Genomic DNA, 18,410 nt, shown 5'->3' with positions numbered 1-18,410 from the left:
TCCTAGTTTTTCTCTCCCTCAAGGCAAATCAATGCAAAATGTGACCCACTCATCTGATATCTCATATCCAGCAAGGCATAGCCACAAACACAACCCTAAAAATCTGAAGACACGCAGGTGGTGTTTTCTCAGATGGCTTTTTTTCTTAAAAAGAAAAATATTAAAAAATAGCAAAACAAGCACATTCACAAAAATAAAACCAAAAAACCACATTCCACACAAAACACTGAAGAAAACAAAAAAATATAGAATGAAGGTCACTGTAATTGTCTTGATAACAAAGGCTGTTCAATGACAATTGCACCTGTCCCTGTTGTCAAAACACAAACTGCATCCAGTAACACCACCAGACACATCAAAAACCACTTCAATAAAAACCTTCATACTCCTCTTTGCTTATCCTTTCTAAATTTCCTTGTCCAATTATTTCCAGCCAGGGCTGCCATTCCAGTCCTGGGGATAAAGAGCTTCCAGTTCCATTATAGATAAACTCCCAGGTACTGAGGGAGGTATATCAGCCACACGGGTCAGAACCAGGACACACAGTTTTGAAACCTGTTCTGACGTGGCAAAAGTGAAGTGGCTTCCAGGGATGGGGTAGCCACAGCTTCTCTGGGCAACCTGTACCAGTGCCAAGGGCCACCCTCACAGGGAAGAATTTCTTCCCAATATCCAGTCTCAATCTGCTCTCCTTCACCTTAAGACCATTCCCCCTTCTCCTGTCACTTCAGGCCCTTGTCCAAAGTCCCTCTCCAGCTCTCTTGGAGCCCCTTTAGGCACTGGAAGGGGCTCTAAGGTCTCTCAGAAGCTTTTCTTCTCCAGGTTGAACAACCCCAGCTCTCTCAGCCTGCCTTCAGAGAGATCTTGAAATGAACAATTAAGCTTTTGAAGAAGCAGTTCTAAAATACTTTCCTCTATTCTCGGTTGGAAATTGAGAAGTTTTAACAGCATTGATTTCCTCAGCAACTGAGAAATTCTGTTCACAGTCTTGTTAGACAAGAAATGCATAGGCAAAATAACTTGTTTTGACAGAGAAAAGACTAGATTTTTTTTAAAAAATTTTGAAATTGGTGAGGAGAAGCTCAGGTTAAATCTGTTGCAAGCAACTTTTTGTCTATTTACTCTCGATACCACTTAGAAAAAGCCCTGTTAATTATTTTAAAGAAATTTTTAATGAGGAAATACCTAAAATTCCATTTTAAATTTCATTCCTAATTAAAAATAGAGCTGCTAATTATAATGCCTATCTCCTTTAGAAGGTGCTGGGAGGCTTAATTAATTGTCGGTAAAGCTCATTTGAGGAGCTCACAGGATGGAAGTGGAAAATTGTTTATGTTAATCAGGAGGATGGCTATGAGAGCTCTGGAATGGGAGGAGAGAGCTCACCATGGGGATGGAATGGGCTGCTTGGCACTTCTGGGCACATGCCAGGAGATCCCACAGTCCTGTGGTCCCCATTTTGCAAATGAACATCAGAGCAGGGCAGCCAGGACAGCCTCTCCACTTGCCATTGCTTGGGCAGGCAGGCACTTAATCCCATCACAAACTAAGGAATTTACACCAAGATTACATAAAAATGTTGTGAAGAAACATCTGTGGCATAATTGCACTTTTCACAACAGAAATATTCCCAAAACTGCTGTTTCCTGGGTATCAGGAAGAAGTTCTTCCTTGTGAGGGTGGTGGCACAGGTTGCCCAGAGAAGCTGTGGCTGCCCCTGGGTCCCTGGAAGTGTCCAAGGCCAGGTTGGACAGGGCCTGGAGCAACCTGGACTAGTGGAAGGTGTCCCTGCCCGTGGCAGGGGCTGGCACTGGATGATTTTTAAGATCACTCCCAACCCCAACTATCCTGTGATTCTATGATACAAACAACTTTTTCTCACTAATAGAAGGACATTCCCCTGCCTGAGCTCCGCAGGAGTTCTGAAAAACTCCTAAGAGGGAAAATGGGAATTTAAGAAGTTTTGAAGTGCACTTGTTATCAAAATCTATGTCTGTGCCACTTTAAACAAACAAGTTGCCCTTTTTTTTTTCTGTTTAAATATGTAAAATTTGCAGGGGCAGTTAAATGTTTCATGAGGTCAGGCAGTGCTGGGATGGGATCTGAGTGACAACTCATCCTATGAGCTCAATCTTACAGAGCTCAGCGAGACCCAGGACTAAACAAAAATCATTTCCATTCCTCATCTAAACCTAATGCCGAGTCCTGACCCAGTTTTTGGGGAGAGAGGCTTGTGATTACCTGACAGGAGCTCATATTTGTAGGAGAGGAACAGCAAGAGCACATTTAATCTTTCATGCTCCCGGTCCGACAGCTGCGCTTTCGCTCGCTCAGCTTTCTCCAAGGATGAGCAACGCAGAGCTAATTCTTACCCACCCCAAATTTCCAGACAGGAATATGCAAAAGCTGTAGGAGCTGTTTCTATCTGCCTGAAGCACTGATTGTGTGGGTCCTGGCTGGAGCACACCCCGGGAAAGCCGTGTGTCTCACGGTTAATTCCAGGGAAGAGCCACGCAATGCTCAGTGGATAAAAAGGCTCGTAGTCCCAGCTGGGAAAACAGTTCCATTATCTCCCAGCTGCACAGACCTTCCATACGGCTCCGTTCTGCCTGGATGAACGCTGTGCCTTGCTGAGAGCCTGGAACAGTCCTGCAGAAAATTGTAAAGATCCTGAGACATTTCCCTGCTCAGCTGTGTAAGTACAGAATCGTGCTGTCTGCTGCAGTGTGAGTGATGTTGGGGAGCTGCCTGTGCTGGGGTGGGTTTTTCTCTCCTTCCTCAGTGATTTTCATCAGCATAACGGGGAGAGGAGGAAGAAAATTCACTGCTTTATTTCTGCTGCGTGTCTATAAATGGCTGGTGATCCAAATGTGTACGTTCCTGGGAGGAAAAAAAACCCCTATATAATGAATTTGTATTCATGTGAGGTCTGAGGCAAACAGAGAGACTGTGCAGGAACAGACACCACAGGTATTTTATTGGAGTCTCTCACAGCTCTGTGCTGCAGTAAAACGGACAACACAGAGGATGACAGTGCTAATTTTGGCACTTTCATATGACTTTCAGCAGCACATTAAAAGATGAAGTGGGTAATGAGAGCCTAACCTAATTCCTGCCAGCTGAAGGTGTAAAAGCAATAAACATCAATCTTCAGGAAAATTTAGGTAAGTCCTAAAAAGGAAAGTTTTCCCTGTTGCTCATTTGAATCATTAAAGAAAAATACAAAGCAAGTTCACAGCTTATATTGCACTTTGGTTTTGCAGGAGTGTCAGTCTAGATGTTGTTATTTCTTTATACTGTATGACACAGCTTTAAAGGAAAAGTAATACTGTATAAAAAGTTTTGGAAGTCTGTGGTTCCAGAAGCAACTGCTTGACCAGGGCTTAATATTAACTAGTATATTCCCATAGTGCTTTTTGGGTGAATCCTTGGATTCAGACAGTTTGTTGCAGGTGTGAAAGGGCTCCTCCAGCAGCTTTTGCACAAGCAGCTCCATGTTAACAATTCCTGCAGCACTTATGGAGCCAAATGATTAAACAAGATGCAAACACCCTGCAGCCTGTGCCAATAACACTTAGTTGGCCTTCTGGTAGCTCTGCAACCGTTTGCAGAGAAATATCAGGAGTTAAAATTCAGTGTATTTACTCCTCTGAAGGAACATTTCCTTCTCCCCCCTTTTATTTTTTCCCCCCAAAGAGAGGAGACCTGTCACTGCCACACTCAGCTTTTATAAAGTTCTGAAAGTTCAGAGGATTTTTATGTGTGTGCAAGGAAAGCCTGCAGTGTTTGTGATTCCAGGCACCACCAGCCCACAAATAACCCATCTTCATCAGCCAGCTTTGGCTTTGGTGCTCCAGAGGCACTATGTCAGTGTTTCACATTCCAGGAGTCTCTGCTTCAGAGGTTTTATGACACTAAAAAGTCCCAAATCAGTACCTATATGAAGTTAGCAACAACCATAGATCACGTTTTATTGTGTAAAAAAGAAAAATAAAACACACCAACGTATGCAGCTGGAGATTTCAAATGCTGCTGAGCTACTGATGGCCATGGATTACAAGTTTTACCTTCCATGCTGAGGATAAAATGATAAATAATATATAACAACTTATGTGCTTTAAATCAAAGAGGAGACATGTCTCTTCTCCTTTTCTTCCAGCTTTATGATCACTATTTAAAAGGTTTGTGGTGTATAATAAGCTACTCTAAAATTAATTTCTTGCCATTGAAGCAAATATTTCCATCAGAGAACAAAGTGCCAGCGTCCCCAAGGGGACCTGAAACAAAACTGTGTGTTTGCATGGTGTGGGCACAAGGCATTATTTGTGTTTAGACAGAAAATGTTCATTAGAAGATGTTTGTCTTGTAGGTGGGAATGGATCAGCTCTTCAAAATAGCATCAAATTTGTGTTTTCCCCCCAGAACCGTGCTGGCTGCATGTTACTACAAGGCAAAATTCCTTCTGTTTAAAATTGAGTTTATTCCAGAAGATTGCCACAGACTGGCCTCTATTATTCCCTGCCCAGCTGCTGCTCACCTTCCTAGAACTTGCTCAGGGAAACCAAGACACAAAACCTCTTAATGCTGCTGTCCCTGTTTGGGCCAGACCCTCCTGACTTCCACACTCCCAGGGAGTGCTCTCACACCAGGAAGTCTGGCTCAAAAACTCCTCTAGTCATTCTTCCCAAGGGTTGCACTCAAAGCTGATCATAACACAGGCAAATTTGTAGCATAAATCTTCTGTGTGAGAGGCAAAATCTCTGGGAGAAGCGAAGGCACAAAGAACTTCAGGCACAGTTTTACAGCTACAGCTCCCCATGTGGTAAATACCACCTCTGGGACACTAAACTTTGCTTTGTAGCCACACACCAGTATTTAGTTGATTAGGTGACCTTATTTGCATCCACAAATATCAGATTTCACAAGTCTCTTATTTACACAAAGTCTTTCTACAAGTGCAGGATATACAAGATAAAAACACCATGAAAAAAACCAGAACAAAGTATCTTCAAGTACCTTAAACATAATAAATAAGAACAACCCCAAGCAAAATAGATCAGGACACTGTACTTAACAGCTCTCCATCCTTTTCCCATAAAAAAACCCCACAAAAGTAGCATGAGACAAAGCATCAGAGGTGTGGAAGATCCCACCATAACTCTGGGAGGCTTCTAAACAGACCAGGGCAGCACAAAGTGCCAACAAGATGCTCTTGCACAAAACAAGACATGGGGACTTGCAAACATCAGTACCAAAGGCTCCAAGAGCTCCAGAGAGAAGCAGAAAAGAGAAGTCTGAATTTTTCCATACCTTTCTGCTCCCAGCTCTGTCTCCTCTCCCCCAAGAAGGTCCTGCTGGGCTCCCAACCCAACCTCAGCTCTGCCTAATAAATGAGGTGCAGCTGAGCAGCACTTCCTGCTGCTTTTATTCTGGAGGGTAAAAGGTGTTTCCACCCACCTGTTCTGGGACTGCAAAGATAATTAATTGTTCCATCTTATCACAGCCTTCCAGTCCCTAAAAGGGGCTCCAGGAGAGCCAGAGAGGGGCTTTGGATGAAGGCATGAAAGGACAGGACAAGGGGAAATGGCTTCAAACTGCCAGAGGACAGGATTAGATGGGATATTGGGAAAGAATTCTTCCCTGAGAGGGTGGGGAGGCCCTGGCACAGGTTGCCCAGAGAAGCTGTGGCTGCCCCATCCCTGGAAGTGTCCAAGGCCAGGTTGGAGCAACCTGGGCTAGTGGAAGGTGTCCCTGCCCATGGCAGGCAGTGGAATGAGATGATCTTTAAGGTCCTTCCCACCCAAATCATTTTATCATTCTATGATCTCATGTTTTCATTCATTTTGGGGGTCTTTGTGTTCTGGGTTTCCTGCAAGAGGAAAAACTCCACAGCCTGCAGTGCTCAGGAGAATGACTGAGAGAGAGGGATGGGGAGGAGGGAGTTGGAGAGAAGAGGAATTTCCCTCCCTTACACCCTCTAATATATTTTTAGCCTATAAAGACAGGAAGAAATGGATGGAGTCAGTCAGAAAGGCAGTTTGTTTTATTAAAATTCTTGACAGCATCTGCTGCAAGGCTCTTGTTAAAAGAAATGGAAAACATCAGAAAGATGAGAGAAAGAGTGTTATGTCCTTGCTCTTTACACAACATAATAATATGGGAATGAGTATAATTGGCTTCCAGATGACTGTTTTTATTAGCCATGTACAAACACAAGTGACCCACTGCCCAGGTACACAATAACCCTCCCTGGGCTCTCATCACACTCCCACCAGAGACTTCTCAAACAAATAAAAACACATTGCCTAATTTTTATGAACTAAATGCTCTTTTTTTTTTGGGACGTCAATAAGATCTATTTTATATGAAAGACTCCTCATAAAAAAATATGAAACCTGTTTCATATTTGAGAATGAATTAAGCTCTCCCATGGCTGTAACCAGAGCATGAGGTTCCCAAGTCCCTGTCTTTGGTGATGTCTGCAGGGAATCTCTTATTACAAACTTATTAAAAATCTTTTATTGAACTTATCTCTTATTAAGTGGGGGAAGGTTGGATGGAAATTGAGGAATCTCTGCTATAAAAATGCTGTAATTTCCTCCATTCCCATTCCAGCATGGAAGGGACTGAAGTCTCCTGTCTCAGAGGAGCTGGTGGTGAAGCAGTCAGGGCTCTCATCTCATGTCTGTAAACATTTGATGTGCAAAAAGGAAAAAGATCAGTGGTTCATTTGCAAGTCTGGCTTGGGTAGATCAAACCCTTTCTCGTGAGGGTTTTTCCAGAGTCCAAATGATCCAAGCCTGGGGTAGGGCTGCCCAGGGAGCCAGTAGTCTGAGGTTAGGACACTCCAGGGATACAGGAGATTGCCGTTTAGGTGGAGCAGATATTGCTATTCAGCTAGAGCAGAAATGTCATCACTGCTTGTAACCCTGTGCCTGAACTCCTGGCTATTCTGGACCCTTGATCCAGCAGTTTTCCTGCATAATTAAGAATTCTTCCCACAGAAAATGTTCTCAGAACTGCTGAGAACCTTCTGACGAGGTTGGGCTTGGATGACAGAACATCTTGTTGGGTGCTGAGCACGAGAGCTGGTGCTGTCACCCCCCAACAGGGACAGTGTGTGTTCAGCTCCTCCAACTCCACTGCTCATGGACTTGGGCAGAGGAAAATATTGGAGGATTTTAAAAGATTAATGAGGAAAATGCTCTCTATTGTGGGCAAAGGACATGCTGGGCTGGGTTGTCAGCAAGTATGAGACAACTACCTTCGATCAGCATCTTGTTTTTTTCTTCCCATCCCTGTGATTAACGTTGGGAATAAAGAAGCTGTTCAAGTTACCTACAGTTAAATAAAGGACTTTTCAGCTGTTTACTGATTATTTCCTTCTGTGCATTTTATGCTTCATCCTGTCCCACTGCCTTGTCTGTTATGAGGTCAGTCCACTAAAAATAGGTCTGTCTGGGGCACAAAATATTTGTCACTGTTTCTGAAACCCTAGTGCATCATGTACTTCACCACTACATATCCATCTCTCCCAAACATTCCCTCTCAAGCAGAGCATACAGTGAGTTTGGTGTATACAAGTGGTACCTTTGGTGAGAGAAACAGGTATTAAAAGCACTGAAGTTTCTGCAACTTCATCTCTTCAAGCACTTGCTGATAATCCTACCATGAAATTACAAAACCAGCGGGACCAGAGCAAACCTCACTGTAAATTGTGCTCCCTCCATTAGTGAAGGAATTCTGATAAAATGTTGATTTTTATCACCTAAATGAGACAGCTGTGTCACATGGGCTATCCAGCTCCCACCCCTCAGCTGAAAACTCCCACTTGTGTTGGTAAAACAGAATTTGGGCTTGTGTGCAGTGATCTCTGGGCCATCCCTGCTTTCCCAGTCTCTTGGGAAGGAATTCATTAGGAACTGGCATGGCAGGACAAAGGTGGGTCCAAACTGAAAGACAGTGTGTTTAGATTGGATATTAGGAAGGAATCCTTTACTGTGAGGGTGGTGAAGTGGGAGTGTTCAAGGTCAGGTTGGACAGGGCTTGGAAAACCTCTCCTGGTGGAAGGTGGAGCTGAGCTCCTCTCTAGAACTGATTTGAAGGGTTTTCTGAGTCACACACAGGCTCTCCTGAGAGAAGTTGGGGATGTCTCATCCCTGGAAGTGTCCAAGACCAGGTTGGACAGGGCTTGGAGCTGGTGGAAGGTGTCCCTGCCCATGGCAGGGGGTTGGAATGAGATGGGCTTTAGGGTCCCTTCCAACCCAAATCATTCTATGATTCTGTGACTCCAAGGAGTCCATCCTTGAGCCAAATAAAGAAAACCAATCATCTGTTTCTCATTGTGGGGCTGTTCTCTGTGTGCCAGCACACCTGGCCTTTGGAGAGCCACACTGGGCATCCAGACTGACCCCCAGCACAGCTGCTGGTCCTCCTTCATGCCTCAGTTCCTTGGCATGCCTGTCAGCAGCCACCATTACAACTCATTCTGGTGCTTTAGAGTCAGCTAAACCCTGGCTGGTGTCTGCTGGGAACTGTTTTACACCTGGCACTGTCGCTGGTCCTGAGGCATTTAAGCTCTGCCCAGGCTGATGACATTGTGCTCATCTCCCGAATCCAGCCACTTAGCCCCAAATGGCTTTGTTTTCCTCAGGCTGGGAATAGCAGGGAAGCTCTGCAGTCACCAGGGATCTGGGTGATGAGGAGATTTCTCTCCCAGCAATTGTTTTGGCAGAGGTTTAGTGAGAGCTCTTGGGCTGCACAGTGGGTTAGAGGTTTTACCCCTGTTACACTCACTTAAACTGCCACCTTTCCCTCAGCACTGATATCATTAGTGATGACATATTGCTGAGGCCTCTCCACACAGGTCACCCAGCCCTTCCTGCAGCTATCACACAAAGCTAAAAGCCATATATCTATATTCTTAACCCTCTCTTTTCCAGTATTATTCACTCTGAAGCTACTGGAGGTGCAGGTCTAATTTCACTGCCCTAAACCCACCCTGGTCCCTCTATTCTGCTGTGTTTTCAGTCCTAGCTCAATTTTCCCACCCCAAAATCCAAACTAAATAACAATATTTACTAACTATATAACTGTGTAATGCCTGAGCAGCTGCATATGCATCTTTTTGATGAGGGCATAGTCACAAAGACTGGTCAGAGGGATCTTTTACTTGCAAGGAGAATCTTTGTTTCCTACATAAGTGGAATAGGAACAGTTTTATTCATGTATTCTTTTGCAAAAACCTGGTCTAGTGGAAGGTGTCCCTGCTCTTGGCAGAGGGCTAGAATGGATTTTTAAGGTCTCTTTCAACCCAAGCCATTCCATGATTGGATGAAAAACCTCACATAAAATAAACAAACAGCCTCACTTTTCCAAGGACAGAATTCCGGTGGAACTAAACGTATTGTGAATATTTGTTGTTGCTGTTTAAGCAACAGGCAGCTCTGAGCAGGATAAAGTCAGGCTGTACCTGTATAAACATTCCCCCTGGAACACACCTGGGCCAGGCAGGAGGTGAGAAGTGGAGCTATGGGGAGAAATGATGAGGTGGTGGAACCTCCATCCCTGGATGTGGCACTCTGGGCTGGGTGACAAGGTGGTGATGGCTCAAAGGTTGGACTCGATGATCTCAGAGGTCTTTTTCAGTCTAAATAGCTCTGTGATTCTTTGAACTGCTCCTTGTCCAGGTGTGGTTCCCCGAGGTGCAGGAGGCAGAGCTGTGACTGAGTCCGTGGTGTGTCCTCAGTGTCCTCTTGCTTCCCACTGCCCACCAAAGGCTCCTGCTCCTGCATCCTCAGCTCTCACACAAGCTTTTCTTTCCTCTGTTTACTGGAGGCAGCTGAGCTAAAGGTTTATTGCACCATTTGTCTGCTTTCCATATGTGTTTCTACCTGTTAATAGGATTATTCACCCCCTGTGTTGCTGCCCTGCCCCAAACACCACTTTGGGCCATCAGTGCCACAGGGACCATCCTTGCTGCAGCATCAGGAATGTTTTCTCCCCCACTGCTGCTCCTCTCCAGTTTTGATTCCATCTGAGACATCACCTTGGTTTTTAGAAGCTGCCTGAAGCAAAGGAGAATCCTGGCTTATGAACCTGCTCACAATTGCTGCAGTTCCAGCCAGGAATAAACTGTTCTTAACCTAAATACTCCTCTGAGGACACTGAGCTTGGGGGAAGATACATAACTGTGCTGTATCTGGTGCAAGCAGGGATAAGTGAGCCTGGTATACACTGGATAACTTGGGAAAGCAGTTGGAAGGAGAGGGGAGGGAAAGAAGAACATTGGTGAGCACAGATAAACAATAATGACCTCTTTATGTTGTAGTAAATGCAAGGTTTTCAAATAAAACATAAACTACTGCAGCTACAGAGACTGTAAAGGCATCCAAAATAAAAGCTTTGTCCAAAGGCAGCCCGAAAAATGCCTCAAGAGGAAGGAAAACTCCAGTGTGTTAAACTCCCCTTCCACAGGGGGGAGGAGGTGGGGCTGTGGTTGGTGCTGGGGTCACCAGGGTGGGGGCTCCCCATCACCCTCCTGCCAGCTCAGGGTGGGCACCACGGGGAGCAGAGCCTGCAGAGTAACTCAAATGGCCAATTAAAGAGGGATTAAAATGATAGAGCAAAGTGGGCAAAGCTCAGGGCAAGAAGCAGCACTGGAGGTGCATTCACATCATTCACATCTGGCATGAAATGGGTGCACTCTCAGCTGACGTGGAGTTAAATTTGCAGGGAAAGGGGTTTTGCATTTTAATGTAAAATTCCCCTAAGGTGAGCCAGGATCTACCACTATATCTTATAGAAATCTTGATAACCAAGACTTCAGGGAAAGCTGTTGGTGTTTTGGGATGCTCTGGGGAAGGCTATGGTGAGTGCTGGTTGGTATTATTCTGTACTAGATGTATTCCAGCATTAATTGCACAGCTTTACTGAGAGATTACTAGTTTTAAAGTTGGTCTTATAGAAGGTGTTGAATAATGGATGATATTAAACTTTGGGAAAGAGATTCAGAGGATTGATTTGGAAGACATAGGTGTGAGATACCCAAAACTGAACTTCTGTCAAAAATTAGGAGAATAAAAGTTATGTTTGAAGTGCAAGAACAGACAAAAAGCACCTTACTCACTGACTCAGGCAAAACAGAAATGACTAACCCTGTCACGATTTTACCTCTTTGTCTGGCTGACTTTCTCAGCAAGATTGATTCAAAATCCACCTAAGCCCTGAAAGGAATTAGCAGGAAACCACTTTGTATGACAATGCTGAGGGGGTGGGTTGAGCAGCCAGAGAACCAGCAGCAATACCCAAAAATAAAGCCCAGGCCCTGCCTAACCAGGGGGCCTGTTAAGCTCAGTGGAGTGTGACTAAGTCATACAAATCTCTCACCTGAACCCACAGAGGCAAAAGAAGGATTTTAAGAGAATAAAAACCACGTTAGATTTTTTTTTTTTTTTTTTTTGAGATCATAAAATCATAGAATCACAGACTGGTTTGGCTTGGGAGAGACCTTAAAGACTGTTTTGTTCCATGCCCTGCCATGGGCAGGGACACCTTCCACTAGCCCAGGTTGCTCCAACCTGGCCTTGGACACTCCCAGGGATGGGGCAGCCACAGCTTCTCTGGGCAACCTGTGCCAGGGCCTCCCCACCCTCACAGAGAAAATTTCTTCCCAAAATCCCATCTATCCCTACTCTTTTTCAGACACACTAAAGCTGATTCACAAAGGAATCACTCTGAGGATTTTCCCGACTGTCTTGTAGAAAGTTCTGTCACAAAATGTTGCACATTTTCTGTTGGCAAACAGGCCAAAATCAGCCATGAAACATTGATGGATACCAGGAATACCTGGGGAACGTCTGTGACACTTGAATGAGTGAAAAGGAACAAGGAAATGGAAGTATAATTTGGAATAGGCTGCTCAGGGCCATGGGGGAGTCCCCATCCCTGGAGGGATTTAAAAGCTGTGTAGATGTGGCACTTGGGGACATGGGTTAGTGGTGACCTTGGCAATGCTGAGTTAAAGGTTGGACTCAGTCTTGGAGAGCTTTTCCAGCCATAATGATTCTGTGATTCTAAGTATAAGTGACACCAAAGTAAAACCAGGTGAGATCTCTTTTAGTAACGTTCCTTATGGGACCTCACAATTCCAAATCAGGGGGTGGAAAATAGAAAATTTCTGAAGAAAATGCATCAGAAAAAGCAGTTTTAATAAAACCTTGTGAATAATCTTATTTCTAGATTTTTTGCCTGTACATGGGGATGTCCTATAAAATGACCCACATTAAGGGGTGAGGGGGGAAGAGGAGTCTCCTCAAGGCTGTGCCCTCCTACCCACCTCACTCCTCTGAGGTGGGTAAAAGCTCCTCTGTGGGGACTGTAAATATCCAGCCTCTTTGTACTATAAAAAGAGGCTAAATTTGCTTCCTAGACCCAACCCTCTCCTCAGCAGCACATGGGATTCCTTTCTTAACTGGCTGGTTTTATCCTGTATTTTAACAGTGTGGAATGGAGTGTAAGGACAGAGTTATAAAAGGGGTTCAGAGGAAAGCAAGAGTTGAACCCAAACCTCTGGGGCCTGATAAGGGCAGGTGCATTATCAGAGACCATCCTGGAGCCATCTCTGAGACCTTTTGTTGGCTGTCCACTGCCAGCCTGAGCAGTGTTATCAGTGTTGGATAAAGCAGCTGAGGGAGTAGCCAAAATTCACACCATCACAGGAAAAACAATCACCTCTAATGGCCCAAAATTTATCTGTGGCAGACTACAAGTGATCTGAGAGCTGACCTGAGCATGGCCACATTGTTCTGCCTGAAATCCTCCTGCATTTATGCAGAATGAAGTTAATTTTCAGTCTCTCATGCCAGGTCAACAACCATGTCCTGAAATAGATTTTTAGCTTTATTTCTGCTTATGTTTTTCCACATGTTTTACTGGTCCATTTTTTGCATGAAGCCTGATAGGTGTATCCACCATTACAAAGGCATTGTTACCTGTCACACCTTTCCCACCAGCTCATTTATCCTGAAGGATGGAGCTATAATTCATCAGGAGCAGACACTGATTACTGAAGTGGATAATTGCACAGGCTGTGGCCTGGTGACCAACCCTGGGCAGGGCTGGTCCAGCAGCCAGGCTCAAACACGACAAATGTGGTGGCAGGAAAGGTGGTTGGTGTTGATGGGTTGTTTTGTGCTGTGTAAAGTAAATCATGGAACAATGAGTGTGAAATGTTGGTGCCTCAGACTCACCTGCCAACAGGGGGGTAAATAATGCTGCTCAAATGCACAGCTACTATCGCCCCAAAATCACCCAATCCTGGGATGGGTTGGGTGGGAAGGGACCTTAAAGCTCATCCAGTCCCACCCTCTGCCATGGGCAGGGACACCTCCCACTATCCCACGTTGCTCCAAGCTCTGTCCAACCTGGCCTTGCACATTTCTAGTTGGAATAATACTAATTAATACCAGTTGGTGCCTCACCTCCTTGCTCTAAGAATCAGTCATTTTTATTGCACATTTCTGTAAAGAATAACTATGTTTGCAGCCCTTCTACATTGTATTTATAAAATCCTTCTACTTTCAAGATATATATATATATATATAAATTCAGTCAGAGACAAACATTACTAGGAATCCAATCAATGGCCTTTCTCTGGATGAAGCCTTTCTTTCAGGCCTACAAGAAGGATGGAGAGGGACTTTTCACAAGGGCATGCAGTGATAGCACAAGGGGAATGGCCTTAAGTTGAAGGAGAGTAAGTTTATATTGGATATGGGGAAGAAATTGTTCCCTGTGAGGGTGGGGAGGCCCTGGCACAGGCTGCCCAGAGAAGCTGTGGCTGCCCCATCCCTGGGAGTGTCCAAGGCCAGGTTGGACAGGGCTTGGAAAACTTTGTCTAGTGGCAGGTGGAGCTGAGCTCCTCTCTGGGGCTGATCTGCAGGTTTTTCTGTGTCCCAGACAGGGAAGGGGCAACGTGATCTCCAGGCTGTTGCCAGTAATTTGCATTTTCAGAGGTATCTCTGGTGGCTAAACTGTTAAAAACCATTGTAATGGATATTTCTGTTTTCCTTTTATTTCAGTGTTTCGGAGGAACTGTAACGCTTTGGGTAAAATTCAAATCAATGCAAACTTCATAAGCCACTAAAATTTTATAGATGGTTATCCAATATGTAATTTGTTACACAATATCTGTGTGGCTTCTGTTTATTGAGACATAAAGACTTGCCTTTCTTTAAGGTGGATTTTATGTGAGGAGGGCAGAAGAGGGAATAACCTTTCATACCTATTGTGCCATAAACTAAATTACCCTTAACCCAAACCATTTATCTTGCAGTGGCAGCCTAATGAGACCAAAGGAAACACAAACAAACTGCCTGAAATTGTCTTGAAGGGACAACTTTTATTTCATTCAGTCTGTTGCCTGTAGCTTCCCAGGTTGGCCACACGGATGTGACAGTGGATAATATCAGAGGCTCTGAACAATAATCCAAGGAAACGATGAGGCTCTAAAGCTTCTGAAAGGGAGTTTTTCACCCCTGAATCACATGGGACAGGGTGTGAGTGTAGAGGTGTTCTGGGGTAGCTGCATATTTGGTGTTTATTTTCTGGTAGGAACTTTGTGCTGGATGGGAGAAAGAGAGGGAAGGGAAGGAAGCTTTAATCCTTCATTTCCCAGCCCAGCTGAGCAGCAGCCTGAGGGTTGCTCAGAGACCATCAGCTGGTGATTTGGATCAAGAGAGTTGGAAAACCTCTCACAAAGAATGATTCCCACCATGCCCAGGAAACACACTGCAGTGTGTTTTGCTTATGACTAAGATGGGCTTTTCTAATACAGCTTCTCTCTTTGCAATATCCCTTGGCCTGCACACAAAATCATTTTTCCCAGTGTAATTTCAAAGCAAAGGAGCAAAACTTTGCAGCAAATGTGATTGTTGGGGGGTTTATGTTTTGTTGTTGTTTTGTTGGTTTTTTTTAACCCAGACACACAAACATAAAAGAAGCTTTTCCTCAGTAGGTCCTGCTTGAAATATGAGTGCACTGACCTGTAGATACACAGAGAGTAAAAACCTGTTTGCTGCAACATGTGGCTGCATCATAAGCTCAGTGAAGAGCCAACTTTTTAGAAAGCTGATCTAAATCTTACTGAAATCACAGGGATGTGTTTCTCTTTCTGTTTTAAGCCTGAATCAGACCTTGTGTGCTGCTTATTAGCTCCATTAATTACTGTGTGATTTGCCCTCCCCATAATGCAGTTGTGGCTGATATATTTGCTGTACAGAAATTGAAATAGGTGTTGATGAACTTGCACACTGATGAGGACTGATTTGTTTGTTAAAGAAATAAAAGCTAAAGGCAGTGGGTCCCTTCAGACCTAGAACTTGATATTTCTCCTAAAGGATGACAGACTTTTGTAAGAGGAGCACACCAAGAAAGGAATATAATCAATCTGGCTGTTGCTCTTAGCCTAGAACTGGTGAAAAATTTGATTTGTGTGATTATATAGCAGCAACATTGTTTTATATGTCAAGAAAGAGAAGAAATAGCCCATTATTTAGATCACCAGCAGTAAATGGATGTTTCCAAGACTGAAATGCAGGACCATCTCATTGTTATCACCCCTATTCAATCTCTAAACTCTTGCTGAACCTGTAACATCCCCTGGACTGGGAGGGAGGGTGAGCCAAGGCTCAGAGTGACACAAAGAGTGACATCAGCACAAGTTATTAGTGCCCATGGGCAATTTATGAGCTCAGTCAGCCATGGGAATGACAAGAAGCCTGGGAAGAGCTGCAGCATCCCAGGAAACAATCTGCATTATTGAGAACATCACTGCAGTGAAGGTGTGATGGGCCTGCAGAACTGCAGACACCTCACTCTGAGATCCTCCTCAGTGTCTCACCCTCAAAACAAGAAGCACTTTTAAGCCCATCAGAGACCAAACTCCATTTTGAGGTTTTGGCAATGAAATTCCAGGGAAATGTGTAGAAACTTGTGGATAGAGCAGCTCTGCAGGTATGTGAGACTGGAAAGGGTGCTCAGACAATATTCATCCTGCAGTCATTGGGATGGGTTGGATAGTCCTGGGAAAGCATCAGATTGGGGTTGGCAAAGACACAACTCCCTCCAAAGCTGGGCTGTGATTGGTGTTGGTATCAAAGCTGAGCTGATCTGAGCCTCTCTTAAATGTGGCATAACCAGGAGAGTCTCCTGAGCCTTCAGAAAAGGATATACAGGAAGACCTCAAATGGAAATTTGATTATTTGAAAGTTTTGGATCCTTGTCCCATGGAAACACTGCCCAAAGGAGGTTTATAACCACGGGGTTTTGGCTGTTCAGGTTCACCAGTCAAAACACTGTTTCAAGGGAAATGTTCTTTTTACTTTTAATATGCAGTCCCAACTCAGCCAAACACCTTAATATGAGAGTGATCCTACAGCTGCAGCAAAGATAGCAAGTGAGAATATATTAATTAGTAACTGTGTCTGCTATGGAGCAACCATTCCACAAACTTGCCATTAGACAGATTCTGAATTTACAGGCTAAAAACCCTTTAAATTCATTGTTTTCCTTGAGCAAGTCCTTATGTTGCTCTGAGTGTCCTCTGGCTGGAAATGTTAGCAGTGGTAAATAGCCAGCCTCTAGTTTTGAAGGCAATTTATCTCAGACACCTTCACAAAATGTAGGGAAAATTTGGGTCGTTGACTTGTTTTGCTTTCACTGATGTGGAAAATGTAACTGTGGTTCCTTATTAACAAATGTACTCAGGGATTTATTGTGACAGAGCATTTTTCCATGTTCCAAATGTAGTTGATTTGGCTTAAAATAAAGGACAACCTTTCTGAGAGGGGTAGGGAAATCACCTGCTTTAATAGTGACTCCAAGAGGCAAAAGTGGCTTTTGATAAGGGATAAAGAAATGATAAGGGGATAAGGAAATATCCCTTTTACTATGAAAAGACAGATTTTGATATTTTTAAAATCTGTTAAACCAACAGTCATAAGGGTTTACAACAAACAATTGAATGAAGGGATGAAACCAAAGACCATTTCACTTATTCTACCACCACAAAAAAAACACAGCCACGAGTGGACTAAGAATGCAGTAAGTGTTGGACAATACACAGAAATACTTGGAATAGAAAATACACATCAGGGGGGTGGAAAGGGAATGAGTAACAGCTAAACAGGCAGGTGAATTTTTAGTTGGAACAACAGCAACAGCAAAAACCTCAGGATTTTCCATTTCTCTTATTAATTGTGGTGCAGAGCAGCTGAGCTGGGTGCTCAGGGCTGGGTTGTGGTGAGGGATGTGCACCCAGTCATATTTTGGGGTATTTAATCAGCAGAATCATTTGCAGAAGTGCTTTGCCAAATAAAGTGCTCCTCAAAACGGCCTTGAGTGAGACAGGGAGTGTTTAATCCACTCCCGTTTCTTCTCTGTATTATCACACATCATTTGCCTTTGTGTAATTTCCTCTCCGTTGTTCCCTGTGATTCCAACAACCTATTTTGGTGCATAAAGAGAGTCTAAATGAAAGTACTGAATAGAAGGGTGTGAAAGAGGCTTCTCAGAGCGTTGATGGTACAAAAAAAACAGGTTAAAGTCCTATTAGCTTTCAATGTTCAGTCTAATGGGTGAGAAAACAAAGCAGAAATGAAAAGGAAGTTCTGCATCTGGAAAAAAAAAAATTGCAATGCCAGTAAAAATCTCGTGCTAAATATTTATATCCAGTCCTGGCCTTTCATGACCCTTCCCATTTTAGAAGTTTAGAATTGATATATTTTAAATGAGTGCATACATAAATAAGTGCATCCTAAATGTTATCTGGCTCCTAAGTAAAATTGTGCTTCTTATCATAACATAGATAATTTTCAAGGCTTTTTCTTCCAAATATCTTTGGTCCTGGTTCCTCACTGGTGTAAATCAGCATTTCTCCATGAAGCTCAAAATTTTCCTTCTCACACCACTGGAGAAGCCAACCCTGTTTACCTGCCAAAACCCCAGAACACCTCCAGAATAGTGAGTTCAAGCTCAGATCTCTTTAGTGAACCCAGGAAGAGAAAATATCCATAAATACTGATTATTATTCAAGCTACCGTTTTGCTTTTCTAACCTGTTGTGAGTCTATATATACATTGTCTGCTGCATATCCAGCAGATGCAAAGGCATCAATACCTGCATGTGGGACTTGTTTGAAGTTCAAGATAATTATCAAGAAATAAAATCAATATCTAACAAATCATCTACCAGGAGCAAGGCAGGATTCTAGCAATAATTAATGTAATGAAAAGTGTTAATGTTTTTCTCTCTTTTACCCCTTGGTAAAGGTCTGACTTCTGAAGGAGCAAACAGCTCATAAACAAACCCCAGGAAACAGCAGGAACTGCAGAAGAAATTAATTAATAAAC

The 18,410-nt window shown here is 43.6% G+C and overlaps 1 protein-coding gene across 4 annotated transcripts in view; it reads left to right on the top strand.

Moving 5' to 3' along the window:
- Window positions 1-2,226: 2,226 nt before the first annotated feature.
- CNTN6 (contactin 6) overlaps window positions 2,227-18,410 on the top strand; it is a 130,338-nt gene continuing 114,154 nt past the window's right edge. For all 4 annotated transcript variants that reach the window (XM_051788642.1, XM_051788640.1, XM_051788641.1 and 1 more), the window contains exon 1: window positions 2,227-2,695. The gene's annotated coding sequence lies outside the window, so the exon portion shown is untranslated. The remainder of the gene's footprint in view (window positions 2,696-18,410) is intronic.

The sequence above is a fragment of the Manacus candei genome, unplaced genomic scaffold (genome assembly GCF_025592945.1).
Source record: "Manacus candei isolate 608988 ecotype Guabito, Panama unplaced genomic scaffold, ASM2559294v1 h1tg000025l, whole genome shotgun sequence".
Lineage (NCBI taxonomy): Eukaryota > Metazoa > Chordata > Aves > Passeriformes > Pipridae > Manacus > Manacus candei.
Note: the sequence above shows the minus strand (reverse complement) of the source record. Positions and strands in the feature narration are given on the sequence as shown.